Here is a 22,021-nt window from a genome sequence, read left to right as displayed (position 1 = left end):
TTTGAATATTTGTAATATCACAAATACTGTTATAAATTAAAATAAGTATTTGATAATGAGTTCAATAATATTTCATCTGCTCTTAGATTCTAGTATTTATAATTAGAGAATTAAGAAATAAGAATTTGCTATACATTCACTTATTTTTATTTCAGTAAATTAAGATCTATCTTAATTATTTGATTACAGGCTTCGAGAACCCAACTATTAGATGCAAGCCATCTTCTGAAAGTGTAGAAGAAAACAAGATGAATTATTTCAGGTCCTAAATCTTGGTTTTGAGATATCTGAGACAAGCCTGAGAGATGACATGACCTCTCCAAGATCACCTCTAGTCTAAAGAATAGACCTCATAACTCCTGTATTGGTTCTTAAACAAACAATGCTGCTCTCTCTGATGCTTCACTAGTAACTTTTGCAGCAATAAAACATAGTATAGTAGTCAAGTGTAGACACAGTAGCACAAGTATTAAAATTCATAATTCTGATTGTGATCATTAAAAAGTTAAGTTACTTTATCTCTCTATGCCTCAGTTCCTTCATTATTATATAATGTTAACATTAGTACCTCCTTTGAGGAGATGTGAGAATTTAGAGTTAATAAATGAAAAGCACTTAAAGCAATGTCTAGGACATGATAAGTATTGTATAAATGTTTACTATCATTAATACATTCACAAAAAACATAATAATCATTGACACATATCAATAGAAAGCACCTTTCTTTTTGCTCTTAGAAAAAGCTTGGTATTTGAAATTATGTAATAGTATTAATTAAATAACTTTTATATGTAAGGTAGTTTATATACTTCACTCACTTAAAATCTTAGATAAAGATTAAAACATATACATGGACTTTTAATTCTAGAACAACTTTTTAAAAATTCTATACAAATTTTTCTGAATTCTTATTTAATAGATTGGGAAAATGATGTCCAAAAAGGATATGTAATTTGCCAAGTCTACACTGTGTACAAGTGAAAAATATATCAATTTCCCTTACTAAATCAATGATGTTTCATCTCTAGTATATTTCAATTTCAAAATCAAATCATAACTTTCTCTATTCACATTTAAGTGGAAACTTGCATGTCAAATCTACTCCTTAATTTTTGTGGCTATAATGAAATGCATAATATCTTGAGTAATTGATAAAACTTGCAGTAGGCACATCAGCAAACAAGAGGATATTAAAAGTGTGGAATATATTGAGAATGCATGCCAAAGCAAGTGACAGTTCAGTATATGCTGATGCTGTGCTTTCTGCCAAACAAGCATGGGATGCCAAACATGCATACCATACACTTCCTAATCTTCAGTCTTAACACATCGTAGGCTTTTTGACTCGAATGCTCTTCCTTCCCAGTTTTCATTAAATTCATTCTTTAGGCCTAAGGCTGTTTAGCAGGTACTTCAGGAGCCTTTTCCTAACCTCCCAAACTAGGTAAATTCCCTATGTCATATGTTTCTGTGGTTTCATTATACTTCTACATTTATTTGTTGAGCTTGTATCTTTTACTCAACTCTCTTAGATATAGAAGAGCATAAACTGTACCTATCATGTTCAATGCCATGAGCCAAATACCCAACACACTGTCTGTAGAGATTACAGACATTAGGTTGCCAAAAATGTTTGTATTTCTTTTAAGAAATTCTCCTGAAATCTGTTATCATTTAATGTAAAATGAATCAAATAATCACCTTAAAGGTGATTTAAAGTTTTTGAGACCAGAAACCATGTGATTTTTTATTAATTATATTTTCAGTACTTAACATGCCTGCACACAATAGATGTTCAAGAAGTCAAGGTTAAATGACAGTGCTCAATAAATTAGATAATTTAGAATGCTAAAAGTATGAACTGGATTGACGATCTTTGTTCTAGTTTGACTCCCATCCTTATAAACTGTGACCAAAGACAAATTGCTTAACTTCTCTAAGTCTCATTCCTTTTGTCTATAAAATGAGAGAAGATGGGAATAATACCTTCCTCATAGGATCAAATGAGGAGAAAAATTCTTAATACATTTCAAACATCTAAGACAGAAGACAAAATAGAAGTTACTTTAGCTCAGCCTACAAAACCCCACATTTGGGCTTCCCTGGTGGCGCAGTAGTTGAGAGTCCACCTGCCGATGCAGGGGACACGGGTTCGTGCCCTGGTCCGGGAAGATCCTACATGCCGTGGAGTGGCTAGGCCCGTGATACATGGCTGCTGAGCCTGCGCGTCCGGAGCCTGTGCTCCACAACAGGAGAGTCCACAACAGTGAGAGGCCCGCATACTGCAAAAAACAAAAACAAAAACAAAAAAGACCAAAAAAACCCCCACATTTTCTCCTGTTGTCATGTGAAATAAGAAGCAGAACTATTCCATGATAAATTCAAGCTACAAAATTACAAGAATATTGATTTTGGTTAAATATAAGGAACATAGTTCTAATAATTATTGCTGTCCATCAGGAGATGAGACCGTCTCAAAAAAAAAAAAAAAGTAGATCCTTTCCTGTCCCTTGGTAGATTTAGAGAATGGCTGATTTAAAAAAAGAAATTCCTACCTTGTAAAGCAAATGAGACTGGACAATCTCCAAACTTATTTTAATTTGAAAATTACATTAATCTAATCTTCCCTGATGGGAGCTCTTTTTATCACTTATTTCTGAATTTTGGTGCTTTAATTAACTTAGCTATTTGAACTAAGGGCATTACAAATTAGCCTTGAAGTAACCCAGAAATATGTTGTAATATGGTTTTCTGTGGACTATAGTTTGTGACTAGGCATGTCTCTTTTGGATACCAGTCAGTAGATTTAGATGCTGAATTACCAAAAGTACTTCATTAAAAATCACTTCATCTTGTAAGTTAATATTCCAGATTGTGTTCTTATGTCTGTTGACATCAGGGTGCCTGAGAGATCCATTTTTAACAAGGAGTTAACTAGAAATTATGTAATACAGTGATTACAACTAGCTTATCAACGAAGTCTTTAACATTGAAAAGTATGTTATATAAGATTGTGAACAATTTTATGAGTATTTAGACATGATTTCATAATGCAATATTCAGCATACAATTTTGGGTTGAAAGAGGGCATCTTTATAATCATAAAAGTATCATGTCATTGCACACAAAACAATTTCTAAAGTTAAAACAAATTCTGTGATATTTTCTGGTAAAATTAAATTATTCAGCATGAAAAGAGTTATCAAGAGTAAATATTAAGGAAGAATCAACAATGTGAAAATGACTATACTACCCAAAGTAATCTACAGATTCAATGCAATCCCTATCAAGATAGCCATGGTAGAGCTTCCCTGGTGGCACAGTGGTTGAGAGTCTGCCTGCCAATGCAGGAGACATAAGTTTGTGCCCCGGTCGGGGAAGATTCCACATGCCACGGAGCAGCTGGGCCCATGAGCCATGGCCGCTGAGCCTGCGTGTCCGGAGCCTGTGCTCCACAAAGGGAGAGGCCACAACCGTGAGAGGCCCGCACATTGCAAAAAACAAAACAAAACAAAAACAAAAAATAGCAATGGCATTTTTCACAGAACTAGAACAAAAAAGTTCACAATTTGTATGGAAACACAAAAGACGCTGAATAGCCAAAGCAATCTTGGGAAAGAAAAATGGAGCTGGAGGAATCAGGCTCCCAGACTTCAGACTATACTACGAAGATACTGTAATCAAGAAAGTATAGTAGTGGCACAAAAACAGAAATATAGATCAATGGAACAGGATAGAAAGCCCAAAGACAAACCCACTCACATATGGTCAACTTATCTTTGATAAAGGCGTCAAGAATATACAGTGGAGAAAAGACAGCCTCTTCTCTCCAGTAAGTGGTGCTGGGAAAACTGGACAGGTACATGTAAAAGAATGAAATTAGGATACTCCCTAACTTCATACACAAAAATAAACTCAAAATGTATTAAAGACCTAAATGTAAGGCCAGACACTACAAAACTCTTAGAGGAAAACATAGGCAGAACACTCTATGACATAAATCACATAAAGATCATTTTTAACACACCTCCTAGAGAAACGGAAATAAAAGCAAAAATTAAAAAATGGACCTAATGAAACTTAAAAGCTTTTGCACAGCAAAGGAAACCCTCAACAAGAGGAAAAGACAACACTCACAATGGAAGAAAATATTTACAAATGAAGGAACTGACAAAGGATTAACCTCCAAAATTTACAGGCAACACATGCAACTCAATATCAAAAAAACAAACAACTGAATCCAAAACCGGGCAGAAGATCTAAATAGACATTTCTCCAAAGAGGATATACAGATTGCCAACAAACACATGAAAGGATGCTTAACATCACTAATCATTAGAGAAATGTAAATCAAAACTACAATGAGGTATCACCTCACACCAGTCAGTATGGCCATCGTCAAAAAATCTACCAACAATAAATTCTGGAGAGGGTCTGGAGAAAAGGGAACCCTCTTGTACTGTGGGTGGGAAGGTAAATTGATGTGATCCTGCGCGTCCGGAGCCTGTGCTCAACAATGGGAGAGGCCACAACAGTGTGAGGCCTGCGTACCGCAGAAAAAAAAAGAAACAAAATTGAGTTATTTGTTATTTGTAGTGAGGTGGATGGACCTAGAGTCTGTCATACAGAGTGTAGTAAGTCAGAAAGAGAAAAACAAATATCATATGTTAACACATATATATGGAATCTAAAAGAAAATAAAAGTTCTGTAGAACCTAGGGGCAGGACAGGAATAAAGTAGTAGACATAGAGAATGGACTTGAGGACATAGGGAGGGGGAAGGGTAAGCTGGGATGAAGTGAGAAAGTGGCATGAACTTATATATACTACCAAATTTAAAATAGATAACTAGTGGGAAGCAGCCGCATAGCACAGGGAGATCAGTTCCGTGCTTTGTGACCACCAGGATGGGTGGGATAGGGAGGGTGGGAGGGAGATGCAAGAGGGAGGGGACATGGGGATATATGTATGCATATAGCTGATTCACTTTGTTACACAGCAGAAACTAACACACCATTGTAAAGCAGTTATACTCCAATAAAGATGTTTTAAAATAAAGAGTTAATATTAAGGACCAGAGTTTCTCAAAGTTTGTTCCAGAAAAAAAAAAAAAATCATATTAGCAACATCAGAATTGCACGGAGTGCTTATTAAAAGTTGAAACATCTCAGTTTTCCCCAAGAACTAATAGCTTTTGGGGAAATAGATAGATAGATAGATAGATAGATAGATAGATAGATAGATAGATAGATAGAAAGGAGGAATAGAGACTAGGAACATATATTTTTACATCCTGCATGAATCTTACAGACACCAAGGTTTTGAAATTCACTGTAATAAAATATGACTGTGGGCAATATATGAGAACATAAACAAACAGATTGTATTTTCAAACTGTGGTTCATATGGCCAGGTTTCTAAGATAAAGTAATAACTGAAATAGTATTATGGGATAATTCTGAACTGAAAATATTACTTTCAAGGTATATACTCTTGTGACAGAAGTGAAGTAGAAGTTTGTCTGGACAGGAGACAGTGGAGGGGGAGAGGGTCTATCATCTGAGGGATTAAATAAATGTTAATTAGTATAAAGATAATGAAGAGACTGGCAAGTTGCAATGTAGAGCTTGCTACATCTGTAAGTCATCAAGTTTAATCCAGAATTTAAGTTTTGTTGAATATTTAGCCTCTAGTTATAAAAATGCTACATTAACAGAATCACAGAATCATAGAACTGGAGGAGTCTTCAAAAGTCACCAAGTTCAATCATTTATTGCTATTGAATCAACATCACAAATCCTTAATATATTAAAGTCTATTTGTTCAGAAATTAAAAATTTTCTCGTCTCAACTCAATGTCCATACTCGTGTGTTTTATACAAATATGAAAATCTAAAGGTAGATGATGTTAATTAGATAGATAGATAGATAGAAGAGAGGACTAATTTTCTTTATGTGCTGCTATTTATAAAATTCTTTCTTTGCTTTTTAAATGTAGCAAATGATGAATTTTATAGAAAAGTATGAGTCACATCTGGCAAGCTATTTTTGATTTACTGGGCTTGGAATAGCTGCAAAAACACTTCCTCTTATAGACTTGTATAGTCAATCATTTGTTGCTTTCCTTGCAAATCAGCATTAGTTTTATATTACTAAGACTTCCCCCCATATTACAGCATTAAAATGGGTCACAAAGCAATTCAGTTCAACTTTAAATTCAATAAAATTAAGAATATATTTATTGAGCAGTAGTTCTCTGCTAGCACTTTTCTATGTACTGCAGCAAAGCCCAAGTCTTTAATCACCACAAGCTTCTAACTTTACTTGAGGTCTCCCCCAAGCAAACTAAGAAATGATGAAGTAACAAAATAAAGCATTCTAGAATTTGGGCTGAAAGAAAATGGTTTTAATGGTTCAGAACTGGGAGGTGGCACTCAGCATTAGTAGGAAGATCTAAAGAGGGCTTCATGATAAAGATGAACACATGACTTGAGTTTTGATAGGCATTGAATAATTCTTCACCACTTCCATGACAAAAAATGTTTGAAAGTTGGAATGGGCATGATTATGCAGAGATCAGTGAAGGGGTAGTTTATGACTTAGACCTTTGAATCTCAGACTTTTATATATGCTACATAGCAAAAAATGTAATCCCTTTGAGCATAAAGACTACAAAGGTAAAATTGATAATGGAAAGGTTATAAATTATGGAGTTAGAAAAACCTCAATTCTCAATCTTGTCTTTGCAATAACAAACAGGGTTATCTGGAAATTTTACTTACATTCTTTGAGCTTGGCACTGGGTTTCTTTATAACAATGGGAATAATGAACCCTTCTTTTTTTGGTGGTACACGGGCCTCTCACTGTTGTGGCCTCTTCCGTTGTGGAGCACAGGCTCTGGACACGCAGCCTCAGTGGCCATGGCTCACGGGCCCAGCCGCTCCGCGGCATGTGTTATCTTCCCGGACCGGAACACGAACCCGTGGTCCCTGCATCGGCAAGTGGACTCTCAACCACTGTGCCACCAGGGAAGCCCAATGAACCCTTTCTTGAAGGGCTGTAGTAAAGATTTAATGAGAGTAATAACAGTGTACAGCAAATAATGAGTCAAAAATATAGAGGGTCTTGTTGTAAGTATATGACATGCACATAATAAGAGCTCAATATGTGTGATGTGGCTGATAGGAAGATGATTCTGTAGGTAGTGGGACATCATTATGTTTTTTCAAGAATGTTAGGTACTTAAATCATAAGCATGGATAAGGTTACACAAGGAGAACATGTGGAGGAAAGTAGATTAAGGATGGAAACACAGGAAGAATCACAGAGTGGGAAGAGGAGGAGAATTTCACCAAGAAAACAGAGAATAAGCAGTCAAAACTATGCAACGATATGCTCAGGAGAGCATGGGGATATTGAAGGCAAGGGAATAGAAAATGCCAAAACATATAAGGTGTTCAACAGAATCTAATGTGTTAGAGAAGCCTGAAATTGTAAATACTGAAAAGTTTCCATTGGGTTGAGACCATCATTAAGCTTCATGAGAACAGGCTCACCTGCTTGGCTGGGGAGAAAATCAAACTGCAGGAGGCTGAGGAATGAAGGAAAGTTGAGAAAATGCAGACAGTGAGTTCCTACTGCTTTTCAAGACTTTGCTGACAGTAGAAGAGAAAAAGCAAGGTAATTAGAAAGGATGCTGTATGAAGGCGGAAGGAGAGTCAGGAGCTTGAAACAGAAGTGTAGAGCAAAAACTGGTCTCCATGGAGTGAGCTGAGAATGGTTAGAAAGAATTAAGTAAAATGTAAATTGAGATATTTACAATCTACATTAAGTTTAGTGTTAGGAAGTACATAAGATCTTTACCACTAATCATAGAAAACATGACAGAATTTTCTTAGATAAATGATGGTTGTGGAGGGATGTAGGAAGAAGAATAGGGAGGAAGAGAGGGATGCAGCTTTTTTCTTTGCTTGAATAAATACCAGCAAAAATGTATTACACTGATATTAATTGTAAATATAAACTCTATTAAAATCTTTTAGTGCCTGCATAGTATCCATAGCAAAAATCAAGAAACAGAATTGAAGAGAGAAGGGGATCAATATGGAGAAGTAAGAGGACGTGGAGCTCATTGCCCCCCGCAAACCAACAAATATATCGAAAATACATCTACATGTAGAAAAATTCTCATGGAAAATTAACCGGAAACTGGCAGAAGTATTCCTAAACAACCAAGCCTGTAAGAAAAACTCCATTTCCAGATAATCTGGTAGGACAGAGGGAAAAAAGCATCTGGTTGGGACCTTTGCCCCTGGGAGAGAACTAAGAGGAAAAGGAAGACCACCCGGGTAGAATGGGTGGGTCTAACCACAGACTGAGGTGCCCAGTCCTGGGGTCCTAAGCAGAGTAGACAAGACCCTGTGACTGCATGGAGAACCACTGGGGCAGAAAGAAAGGCTGGAGAAGCCTAAACTCCACTCAAGAGGAGCAGTGCATGGGTGCTGGCTTGTCACCAGACAGAACAGAGAAAGGTCTGCCTTAGTGGCTGTGGTTTCACCACACTCCCCAAACCAACCTGAGTAAAAGTGAGACCCCACTCACTCCACACCACAGCTTGGCACTGGGTCTAGAAAGGCCAGTTCCTGGGAAATGATTCAATCTAGAAATGCAGAGGCTGCCCCTGGGCTCTGGGGTGTGCTCTAAGTGGGGCAGTGGTGGCCATTTTTGGTGATTACTGAAACGTGACCCAGAAGCTCAAATTTTTGAGGGCAGCACAGCCTCTTCAATTCCCATGACCACAATGCCCTGATGCCCAGTCCCAGCCAAGAGAATGCTCCAGCCCCATCTGCTCCATGCCATTAATTTGCACTAGGTCTGGAATGTCCACAGCAGGGGAAAAGATGCTACCTTGGACTATGTCTGAGAGGAGCCACAGACACCTACATCAGACCACTGGAAGCACACAAAACTCACTTCAGCACTCCCCTCCTTCAGGACAAAGGCTCCAGTGCGGGGAGAAGGAAAAGGAAACACTTAAAGGGAACAGAGCCACCTTGAGCCCGAAACTCAAGTATTCTGCTCCAGCAATGTGAGAGCAGACCCCACCTCTGACAAGACTGTGACTGCCACTGAGCAGAGAGCAAGTCTCACCTCACACCCTGTACAGGCTCTAGCTCCTCCAACATCAACCACACCCACTATCAAGTTGACAGCTGCCAGCACATCCTGAGGAAAGAGGTGACTGGCATCAGCATCAAATCCAGCCCTTGCACCAAAGACATTGGGCAAATGCAGTTTATGTAAGGATGTTCCCACATAAAAACACCCCTTCAAGACCACAATAGGTAACTGTTTCTAAATTCATAGAAACAGAGAAAGTTAAGTAAAATAAAAGGCAGATGAGCTACTCTCAATTGAAAGAGCTAGAGAAAAGCCCTGAAAAAAAAAATGAAACAGTCTACTAGACAGGTAGATAATCAGTCTACCAGACTCTGAGTTCAAAAAGCTGGTAATGAAAATGCTAACTGAATTAAGAGAGAGAATTGATCTAAAAACACAGATTTTTAAAATTCTTTTCCATTATGGTTTATTACAGGATATTGAAAATAGTTCCCTGTGCTATACAAGAGGACCTTGTTGTTTATCCTTTCTGTACATATAATAGTTTGCATCTGCTAGACCCAAACTCATAGTGCAACCCTTCCCTAAACTCTCCTTCCCTTTGGCAACCACGAGTCTATTCTCTATGTCTGTAAGTCTGTTTCTGTTTCATAGATAAGTTCATTTGTGTCATTTTTTAGATTCAACATATAAGTGATATCATCTGGCATTTGTCTTTCTCTTTCTGGCTTGCTTTACTTAGTATGATAATCTCTAGGTCCATTCATGTAGCTGAATATGGCATTATTTCATTCTTTTTTATGGATGAGTTTTATAGCTAACTATCTATCTAGCTAGATAGATAAAGAAGATGTGGTATGTATGACATACCACATCTTCTTTATCCATTCATTTGTCGATGGACATTCAGTTTGCTTCCATGTCTTGGCTATTATAAATTAAGCTGCTATGAACATTGGGGTGCATGTAACTTTTTGAATTAGAGTTTTTATCATTTCCAGATATATGCCCAAGAGTGGGATCACTGGATCATATGGTAACTCTATTTTTTTTAGTTTTTTAAGGTAGCTCCATACTGTTCTCCACAGTGGTTTCACCAATTTATATTCCCACCAACAGTGTAGGAGGGTTCCCTTTTCTCCACACCCTCTTCAGCAGTTGTTATTTATAGACATTTAAAATGATGGCCATTCTGACCAGTGTGAGGTGGTACCTCATTGTAGTTTTGATTTGTATTTCTTTAATAATTAGCAGTGATGAACATTTATTCATGTGCCTATTGGCTATCTGTATGTTTTCTTTGGATAAATTATATGCAGATCCTTTTAACAGGAACTAGAAACTATAAAGAAGACTCAATCAAAAATAGATTAATTCAATTTCTGAGATAAGAAGCACTCTAGAAGCAATGAATAGTCAACTAAATTACACAGAAGTATACATAGGTGATATGGAATATAGAATAACGGGAATCATCTAATCAGAGCAACAGAGAGAAGGACAAATTAAAAATGAAAGCAACATGGGAGTATATAGAATAATATAAAATGTGCTATACACATTATAGAGATCCAGGAAAAGAGAGAGAAAAGGGGATCAAAAATGTATTTGAATAAATTATGGTTGAAAACTTCTCAAACCTAATAAAGAAAACATATCCAGGTGTAGGAAGCACAGAGGTTCTTAAGCAAGTCCTCTTGTCAGGCTCACCAAGAAGAAAAAAGGGAGTACCTAAATAAAATAAGTAATGAAAGAGAAGAAATAACAACTGATACCACAGAGATAAAAAAAATTGTAAGAGAATACTATGAACAGTTATATGCCAACAAATTGGACAACCTAGAAGAAATGGACAAATTTCTAAAAATATACAGCCTGTCAAGAATGAGTCAAGATGAAGCAGACAATCCAAGCAGATCAATCACTAAAAGTGAAATAGAATCTGTAATTAAAAAAAACTCCCAGTAAACAAATTATCAGGAATGGATAGCTTCCTGGAGGAATTCTACCAAACATAAAGAAGAACTTATACCTATCCTTCTCAAACAGGTCCAAAACAATTAATGGGAGGGAACACTACCAAATTCATTCTATGAGGCCACCATTACCCTGATACCAAAATCAGACAAAGACACTACAAAAAAGAATATTACAGGCCAATATCTCTGATGAATATATATGCAAAAATTCTCAACAAAATATTAGCAAACCAAATCCAACAATACATAAAAAGGATCATACACCATAATCAAGTTAGATTCATTCCAGTGTCACTAGGATGGTTTAATACATGTAAATTAAACAGTGTGATACACCACAATAACAAAAGGAAAAACAAAAACCACATGATAATCTCAATAGATGCAGAAAAAGCATTTGACAAAATTCAACATCCATTCATGAAAAAACTCTTACTGAAGCGGGTATAAAGGGAACACACCTCAACATAATGAACATATTGTATTTAATTAAATTAATTAATTAATTTATTTTTGGCTGTGTTGTGTCCTCATTGCTGTGCACAGGCTTTCTTTAGTTGCAGAGAGCAGGAGCTACTATTCTTTGTGGTGGATGGCCTTCTCATTGCAGTGACCTCTCTTGTCATGTTGCACAGGCTCTAGGCACATGGACTTCAGCAGCCGTGGCATGTAGGCTCAGTAGTTGTGGCTTGCAGGCTCCAGAGCACAGGCTCAGCAGCTGTGGCACACCGGCCTAGTTGCTTCGCGGCATGTGGGATCCTCCCGGACCAGGGATCAAACCCATGTCCCTTGCATTGACAGGCGGATTCTTCACAACTGCACCACCAGGGAAGTCCCCATATTGTATTTTGAATACAATAAGCTCAGAGGCAACATAATACTCAACAGTGAAATGTTGAAAGCCTTCCCACTAAATTTGGGAACAAGACAAGAAAACCCACTCTCACTGCTTCTATTTAATGTAGTATTGGAAGTCCTAGCCATAGCAATCAGACAAGACAAAAAAAGTATCCAAATTGGAAGGGAAGCAATAAAACTGTCACTATTTGCTGATGACATGATACTCTATATAGAGAACCATAAAGTCTCCACCTAAAAACTATTAAAATTAAAATGAATTCAGCAAGGTAGCAGGATACAAGATTAATATACAGAAATTTGTTGCATTTCTATACACTAATAATGAAATATCAGAAAGGAAATATAAAAAAAAAATCCCATTTAAAATCACATTAAAAATACGTAAGAATATATTTAACCAAGGATGTGAAAGACCTATATGATAAGACAGTAAAACATTGATGAAGGAAATTGAAGATGATTTAAATAAATAGAAAGATAATCTTTGCTTTTGGATTGGAAGAATTAATATTATTAAAATAGTCATAGTACCCAAAGTGACTTAAAAATTTAAAGTAATTTCTATCAAATGCCCAGGACATTTTTCACAGAACTAAAACAAATAATCATACAATTTATATGGAGACATAAAAGACCCAGAATTGCCAAAACAATACTTAGAAAAAAAGAACCAAGCTGGAATTATAACCCTCCCAGACTTCAGACTATACTACAAAGCTACAGTAATCAAAAGAGCATGGTATTGGAACAAAAAGAGACACATAAATTAATGGAATAGAATAGAGAGCCCAGAGATAAACTCACACACCTATGGTCAATCAAACTTTGACAAAAGAGGCAACAATATACAATAGAGAAAAAACAGTTTTTACAATAAGTGGTGCTGGGAAAACTGGACAGCCACATGTAGAACAATGAGATTAGAACATTCCCTCACACCATATACAAAAATAAACTCAAAATGTTTTAAATAACTAAATTAAGACATGAAACCATGAAACTCCTAGAAGAGAACATAGGTGGAGCACTCTGTCATAAATTGTAGCAATATTTCCTTGAATCAGTCTCCTAAGGCAAAATAAATAAAAGCACAAATAAACAAATGGCATGTAATTAAACTTAAAAGATCTTGAACAGCAAAGGAAACCAGCAACAAAATGAAAACAAAACCTATGGAATGGGAGAAATATTTGCAAATGATGTAACAAATAAGGGGTTAATATTCAAAATAGAGGAACAACTCATACAACTAATATCAAAAAAAAAAAAAACAAAACAAACAATTCAATGAAAAATTGGCAGAAGAATAGACTTTTTCCAAAGACATAGAGATGGCTAACAGGTACATGGAAATATGCTGACCATGGCTAATTATTAGAGAAGTGCAAATCAAAACCACAATGAGTTATTACTTCACACCTGTCAGAATGGTTATCATCAAAAATTCTACAAATCACATATGTTAGAGAGGATGTGGAGAAAAGGGAACACTTTTACTCTGTTGGTGGGAATGTAAATTGGTGCAGCCACTATGAAAAACAGTACAGAGTTTTCTTAAAAAACTAAAAATTGAGCTACCATATATTCCAGCAATCCCACTTTCAGTTATATATCCAGAAGAAACAAAAACACTAATTCAAAAAGATACATGCAATATTCATAACAGAGCTATTTACAATAGTAAAGATATGGAAGCAACCCAAAGTCCCACTGACAGATGATTGGATTAATAAGAGTGGTATACAATGGAATATTACTCAGCCATAAAAAGAATGAAATACTGCCATTTTCAGCAATGTGGATTGTCCTAAAGAATATTACACTTTGTGAAATGTCAGAGAAAGAGAAATACTATATGATATCACATATATGGAATCTAAAATAGAAATAAATGTATATACAAAACAGAAACAGATTCACAGAAATAGAAAACAAACTTGTGGTTATCAAAGTGGAGAGGGGAGGAAGGGAAGGACAAACTTGGAGCATAGGATTAACAGAAACAAACTTCTATATATAAAATAAGTAAGCAACAAAATATACTATATACCATAGGAAATTATACACATTATCTCGTAGTAACCTATAATGGAATATAATCTGCAAAATACTGAATCACTATGCTGTACACCCGAAATTAACAAAACATTGTAAATCAACTATACTTCAATAAATAATAAAAAGCAAATTTCAGAAATTTAAGTACCATATAAGGCTCTGAAACAAGCAAAATTAAATTATTTTGTTTAGGCTTCACATATGGTTTCAAAAATGCAAGGGAATGATAACTCACCATTCAGAGCAGTGGGAAGGTAGGAGGATAGGATAGAGGAATCACACACGAGTCATCTCAGTGGTATTAATAATTTTCTAGTTAAGTTGAGTGATGGGTTTACTGATGTTTATAATCTTGCTCCATAACTTACATATACTGCTGTGTCTATGAAATACTACACAGTATGAATATACTTAACGGCCTTTTTTTTTTTTGCAGTAAGCGGGACTTTCACTGTTGTGGCCTCTCCCGTTGCGGAGCGCAGGCTCCGGACACGCAGGCTCAGCGGCCAAGGCTCACGGGCCCAGCTGCTCCGCGGCATGTGGGATCTTCCCAGACCGGGGCATGAACCCGTGTCCCCTGCATTGGCAGGCGGACTCTCAACCACTGCACCACCAGGGAAGCCCTAAGGGCCTTTTTAATAACACTAGCTCCTCAGAGTAGAACCTTTCCTCTGTCCAGGTAATTAGAGTTCCACACATGTTCAGAGCATTAAACCCTTGCATTTTCTGCAGTTCCCTTTGCCTAGAAAGCACAGATTGTCCCTGTGACTTGTGTTCCCTGATGTCACTTGTAACAATCAACCTATTTGTTAACATTTTTTAGTTAATACTTCCAGTTACACTTTTTACTATCCATTCTCTTCCAGGGAAAAGGATTTTAAATGTTTTTGTGTATCTTCTATTACTGGACATTTCCATTTAGTTCATTTAAAGATTAATCTTATGAAAACATTTTGAATGTAATATTAATAACTCCTGGGCTTAAGGGTTAAAAGTATTGGTTTTGAAGCCAGAATTCTTGGGTTCAAACTCCATCTTCATCATTAACTAGAGTTATGACTTTGGGCAAATTCGCCTCATTATACTTCCATTTTCTCATTTATAAAGTGGAAGTAATAAAAAACCTATTCATAGAGATATCCTATATTTAAAGTAATTTATAAACTTTAACCACTTAAAAGAGTGGCTGGCATCTAGTAAGCTTTTAATTCATGCTAGTTATTATTTTGTGCATGTCACTCATTTGCTAAAATAAAGCTTTTAAAGAGAAATTCTTCCTCCCACCCCAATTTTGAATACTTTTAAAAACATTTGAACAAAAGAGAATAGTTTAAAAATTGTTACAAAAATGGATGAACCTAAAAATCATTATGCTAAGTGAAAGAAGCCCGTTGTGACAGACTACATGTTATGATTCCACTTGTATGAAATGTCTAAAAGAGACAAATTTGTAGACAGAAAGCAGAACAGTGGTTCCCTAAGGTTCTGGGTAAGAGCAAGAAATAACAAAATGGAGGTGATGAAAATGTTCTAAAGTTGGATTATGGTGATAATTGTACAACTCTGTAAATTTACTGAAATCATTGAATTGTACACTTATAACGTTTTTAAGGAATATTTTCAGAGTTTTTACTTTAACAGAACCTTTATCTGGATGGGTAAAATCGGATTAAACTCTCATATTTGAATGTAGTCCAAAATCCAGCCACATACTGTTATGTGTGCGATACAGAGACTATGTCTTACGTTACTTCGGAGAAGGTTGATTTTATTAAGCCTTACTGTTCAAGAATATACTATAGCATTTGAATTAAAAAATAGAATTGGAGAAAGGGAGTTATTTAAGTTTAAATGGGGACTATATTAAATTTTTTTCAATATATGTTTTCTTCTTTACACAACTAAGTTTACAAAACCAACAACCTTGTCCTCCAGGGAAGAAATACTACACTATTTCTTTGAGAAAAAAATGTTTAGGCACAGTACCCGTGATATCTAAGAGATTTTAGGAAGAGCCATGAAACACAGAAGAGAATTCTATCCTCTGAATACTAAAACACACACACACACACACACACACACACACACACACACACACACACCAAAATCCTAAAATAAAACAAAAGAACAAAGGAAAATAAGCATCATATTTGTAACTTCTGTCACATAAATTGAAAAACAAAATTTCTGACCATTCATTTCCATTAAGGATCCAACTTCTCTATTAGAAACAACTTTGACCTCAGGCGAGATTCCACTTGGTTTATTACAGTCCTCTTTCCCATTCACTAAAATCTATTCAAATTTCTTCCCTTTCTGACATATGTTTTGCAGTATGTTGATATTCACTTGGAAATAGCTGTTTTCCTAGATTCTAATGATGTCTAAGCCAGCAGCTGCAAGCTCACTGAGAATACAGCAAATGTGTGTGCACAGTACAAAATTCTTCCAATTAGGACTGCTGCTTAATTGGCAAGTTTGATGTCACATAGCATGACCACTGCATTATATTTAAATCTGAATTCCACGGACATGTAGATATTTGAGCTTATTAGAGTATTTGATGGGAGATAAAATAAAAAAATAGTTCATATGTTTGATGGAAACAAATATGACTCGATTTTAACATTATTATTTTCTTAAACTGCTTGAGCAGTGTAGCAAACTGGTTGAGGGTGTCAGCTCTGGAGTTAGAAATGGATAAGAATTCTAGCTATTCATCTTGGCAAGTCATGTGATCTTAGACAAGATTCTTAACCCATCTGAGCTTTAGTTTTTCTATAGGTAAACTAGAGATAATGAAAGCATATAACACTTGGGTTGTTTAAAGTTTAAATGAAATGATAAATATCAATCACTAAGCATAGCAACTATTAGATAGGAAGTTCTCAATGAATTATAGCTACTATAATTATCCAGTCAAGGACAAGGAAAATATTCCACGTTTTTTAAAATTCAATGCTATATATTACAGACTCAATAAATACTATTAAATTTAATTTTTTTCTCTTTTAAAATTTATTTCAGTTGATTTTAATGCCAGCTTGGAATAAAATATGTATTTTTGAACTTATGTGCACATACTTTTGTGTCTGGCTTCAGAATCCTTTTATTCCCTCTATAGATATAACTTGCAGTCTTTCTCTTCATCCTTTCATACTGACTCCTCTTTGCGCCTTTGTGGATGTGATGGTGCTGATGGTGGTCAGGGTTTTTAGAAGCAGGAACATCCACAACATTTCCTCATACAGTGGAAGAATCATCAGTTTTTCTCATTAGTTATGATGAAGGACCATCTGCTGCCACAAAACTGTCATGGTCTCATTTTAATTTACTAGTCTAATCAAGCTCTCAGTGCCTATATTGATGCTCCTTCCCTGACTAGGAGTTTATATGATTAGCTAATACTCACACAGACAACAGTCAGACTTGATGGCAATTACTAGTCATCCCCTGACAGGATCATATTTCTCATCCAGCTGTTCAGACTTGGTGACAATGTTACCCCTTGAAATTTCTAGTGACCTTTGTTCCAATATGTACAATCTTAGCTGTCCTTAATATCTGTCTCTGAACTCTACAAGTACAAATCCTCAACGATCAACCCCACACCAACATCACTACACACACTGTTACCATCCTCACTATGGCAAAAGAAGAAATAAACAAATTGAAATGGCTTAAAATGAAGGTCCTCATTTGCTTAGCCATAAAGGGGATGAAAATCCACATTATTTGCTAATATAGAGCCCATGTAAGCCAAACAGCAAGACCAAACCCCACAGGTTAATAAAAAACTTGGCAGAATTTTCCAGAAGTGTTTCCCGGTTATGTCTTATGATCCTAGGACCATTCCCTTTATCAAAACTGTTGTGACTCCAAAGAAATCAGGAAGACTGAGAAGCCATCTTCCATGTCTATCAGAGGAGGGAATAGTCCACTTGCTGCCTCATTCAAATATTAAGAAGAATAGATAATCATCCAAGATCTTTTTTTATATATAAATGTTTATTTGTCCCATATCGACTAAAACTGTAGAGAGATCTAAATAAGGATTAAAACTCTATCTTAATAAAGAGAAAAGATCTAATAAATTGATCTCAAGCAGAGGGTGGGTATTGCCGAATAGAAAGTCTGTGTAGGAATTACTGCACTCCCATTTTCTGTCAACCAGAGTGTTTCTCAAGACTCCACTTACCTTCAAGAATTTAACAATATTTATCTTCTCTATAAAACTCAATTTCAGAGAAGAATAGAGGAAAATGTGAGTGGAAAATACGTATATTGGATTTAGATCCTAAAAGTACTGTGTGTATTGGCTATGGTTACAAGATTGATTTATAACTACAATGATGGATTAATAGTGGGTAGATAGGTAGGTAGAGAGAGAGATAATTATTGCTGGAATAATTTAAATGTTTTTCTTTGCTGTAATTTTTAAATGAATTATTTTTAAAAATTTCCAAATCGTATATTTGCATGTTGGTGCATTTACCATTATTTTACCAAGTGATAAATGACACTCTTCATGAACAAGTTTGAAAACCATTTTTAACTTAGTCTGCAGTGACACGGAATCTTCAGACCTTACTGCAACATTCCTACAACTGTCACCAGTTAACATTATAAATAAAGTATGCAAAATGTAATCCTTTAAAATGTACCCTGGAATATCACGTGATACTCTAACATGGTTCTGAGTTTATTATTTGTGATAATTGGCCTTTTGAGATCTGAGGGTTACTCTTAATGAAATTTTAATGATTTATATTATTTCTTAACTTCATCATATATAGTCTTACTTCACATGGTATATAGATGCAATTAGCTTTACTTTTTGCACAAAACCAGTTAAGACTTTTCCCCAAAGAAAATTCTTCCTTTTGAGACGTTAACATTGTAGAACTTCTAGAGTTCACACTATTGGTTACCCTCTACACTTCCGTGTTTTCCATTCTGCTTTATAAAATCACCCAGATTTTATTCAACTATCCACGCTTTTCTCCACAGAATAAGGAAAAAAAAAATAACCCATTTAAAATATCAGACAGGGCTTCCCTGGTGGCGCAGTGGTTGAGGGTCCACCTGCCGATGCAGGGGACATGGGTTCGTGCCCCAGTCCGGGAAGATCCCACATGCAACGGAGCGGCTGGGCCCCGAGGCCATGGCTGCTGAGCCCGCGCGGCCGGGAGCCTGTGTTCCACAAAGGGGGAGGCCACAGCAGTGAGGGGCCCGCATACCGCAAAAAAAAAAATAACAATAAAATAAAATAAAATAAAATAAAGTAACAGACAGTGGATTTTGATGAGTCCAAGATAATCATGGTAATCTCACTGTGCTTTGCTGCAATTGATTAATTGATTTAGGCTTGAATTGATTCTGATGGAGACATAAGGACAAATCTGTTAAGGGATGGCAAAAAGGAGTCCCTCCTTCTTAATAAAGAGATAAAGTAAGAGGCAACCCTTCTTTGTACTTTGGCTATTATGCTTTTTATATGTGATACCTGCAACTGCTGAGATTAGTTAAGGGTAAACCCATCTAATAGAGGATAGATCTCTGATGTGCTGGACCTGGGGCCTATATATCCTCCTATATGAGATAACAAATTCCTACATTAATTAAACCAGTTTCAGATGGGCTTTTATTATAATTTAAAAATCCAATTCTTTGACCTTTAAAATTCAGTGGAAAGGCTACTCAAATTGCAAACACTCAAGAAATTACACTTAGGTTAGCTGCAGCAGAAAACAAATTGGATGATGGAAGTGAACATTAGCTATATTAGGAACTCAAAGCACATTTGGCAAATTCAGTAAAGCTACCATTTGTAAGTGTTTCTGTCACTTTGATTTCAAGTTAAAAGTTAAAAAGCTACAGGAATACCTATATTGTGGTATGTTGATGATACATTATTTATTTATATTCATTAATAAAGATTGATTTAAGTGCAACTCACATTCAATAAAATATCAAAAATTAAATGACTGGATTCAGCATTTAGATAGAATTTATAAGTTTTTAGCACTCAGAACTTATAATCTAGTTGGAAAATATATGAGCCATTCATTTAACACAACAGCAAACAAAATGCCATCAGATTATAATTACTCAAAAATGTGTCAAAGACTATAAAAGCTATGGGAGTACAGGGTTGTCAATAAAAGATTCAGAAGTCTCTGAAAATGCCAGGTAAGGGGTAGATATTAGACACTGGAAAGTGAAACACTCACTATAATTTGTAATACATGATATGAAGGTGTAAAAATCAGAACACTGTTACAGAAACTATCCCATGGTACAGGAGTGTTTCTTGTCAGTTTCTATAAATAAAATCAATATACTCCCAATCATATAGCCCAGGAATCACTTCTCTCTTTACTTGGTTTACTACAGTCAGTTTACTGAGTTGTTTCAATTTTTCCTGCATGGTGTTTTTCATTCTTCCTCTTTGTTTCCACTACAGAAAATTTTCCCACTACTGAAAGCTTCCTAACTAGGATTGATGTTTTCACTCTGTATGGTTTTCTGTCCTTCTTCTGGTCACCTTCAAATTAATATTTCTAAAATACTGATGTCAGCTTTTTTACTTCTCCTCAAAACCTCCTATGAATCCTTGTTGCCTGCAGGAAATGATATAGAGATGAAAATTATTATCCCTTCTATTAACTTCTTTACAGTCTGGTAGGAAATTACAGAAAAACACAAACATAAGTACAACAAATTATTAAAGAATTTCTGATAGAAGCTTGCTCCTAGTAGAAAATATCTTTGTGATTGACCAAATTAAAGTCTTTATCCAGGCAAAACTATTCATTAACCCTCTCTAGCCAAATAACTTTGCACTTCTTCATCAATACATTTTTCCATAAAACATTTATCTTCTCTGGAAAATTCACTCTACCTAATTTATTCACTAATCCTTAACAATTCTTCAATGCTTATTTACAATTTAGCTTTCTCCTCATTTTGAAGCCTCTTATTCTTAATATGGATTCAGCAAGCCTCTTTCTAGTCATCCCCTGTGCTAGAGAGCATTACACTTTAGAGAACAGCTTGTTCTATTTATAAACAGTTTGAATTATCAACACGAACTTGTTTAATGGAACCAAAATTTACTTTTTTTCTGTCAGTTTTAGTGGACTATTACAATGTAGCATTAAGTAAAATAATTTTTTTATAACAACCATTTAAATATATGAAAATATCATTTTGACAGCCCTATATTTTGTCTTTTCTAGGCCAGCTATCGATAACAGATTTGTTTCTCAAATGATGTTCTTTCTAGACTCTTCACTATTTGATCGTTTTTACTTCAGGAATTAATTATGGAATTGTTCACATATCTCCTAAAATAAAAATAGTGTCCAGGATATCTGCTTTTGACTATGACAGATGAGCTTATAATACCACAACTCTTCCAAACATGAAAAGTAGGAAAACTCAGCAAAGTAGTTTGTATGCCACTTATTTTAAGAATTCTGTTTCCTAAGAGGGCAAAGGACTTAAGGGAAAAGATCAAAGACAGAAAGAAAATATAAAGAGATGAACCAAAACTTTCAAGTGTTACTTCCCATCAAGGAAATTGTCACTACTGAGTTTTAGCTGAGAAGCCAAAAGCTGAGAAAAGAAAAGGCTTCCTGCAGCAACATGGACCTAGAGATTATCATAATAAGTGAAGTCAGACAGAGAAAAATAAATATCATATGATATCACTTATATGTGGAATCTAAAAAATGATACAAATGGACTTATTTACAAAATAAGAAATAGACTCACAGACATAGAAAACAAACTTATGGTTACCGAAAGGGATAGCAGAGGGTGGGAGGGAGATAAATAAGGAGTTTGGGATTAATATATACATACTGCTATATATATAATAGGTAAAAAACAAGGACGTACTGTATAATGCAGTGAATTATACTCAATATTTTGTACTAACCTATAATGAAAAAGAATCTGAAAAAGAATATATATATATATATATATATATATATAT

Source organism: Neophocaena asiaeorientalis, unplaced genomic scaffold, assembly GCF_003031525.2.
Source record: "Neophocaena asiaeorientalis asiaeorientalis breed wild unplaced genomic scaffold, Neophocaena_asiaeorientalis_V1.1 scaffold151, whole genome shotgun sequence".
Classification (NCBI taxonomy): Eukaryota; Metazoa; Chordata; class Mammalia; order Artiodactyla; family Phocoenidae; genus Neophocaena; species Neophocaena asiaeorientalis.
This window is presented reverse-complemented; position numbering follows the sequence as displayed.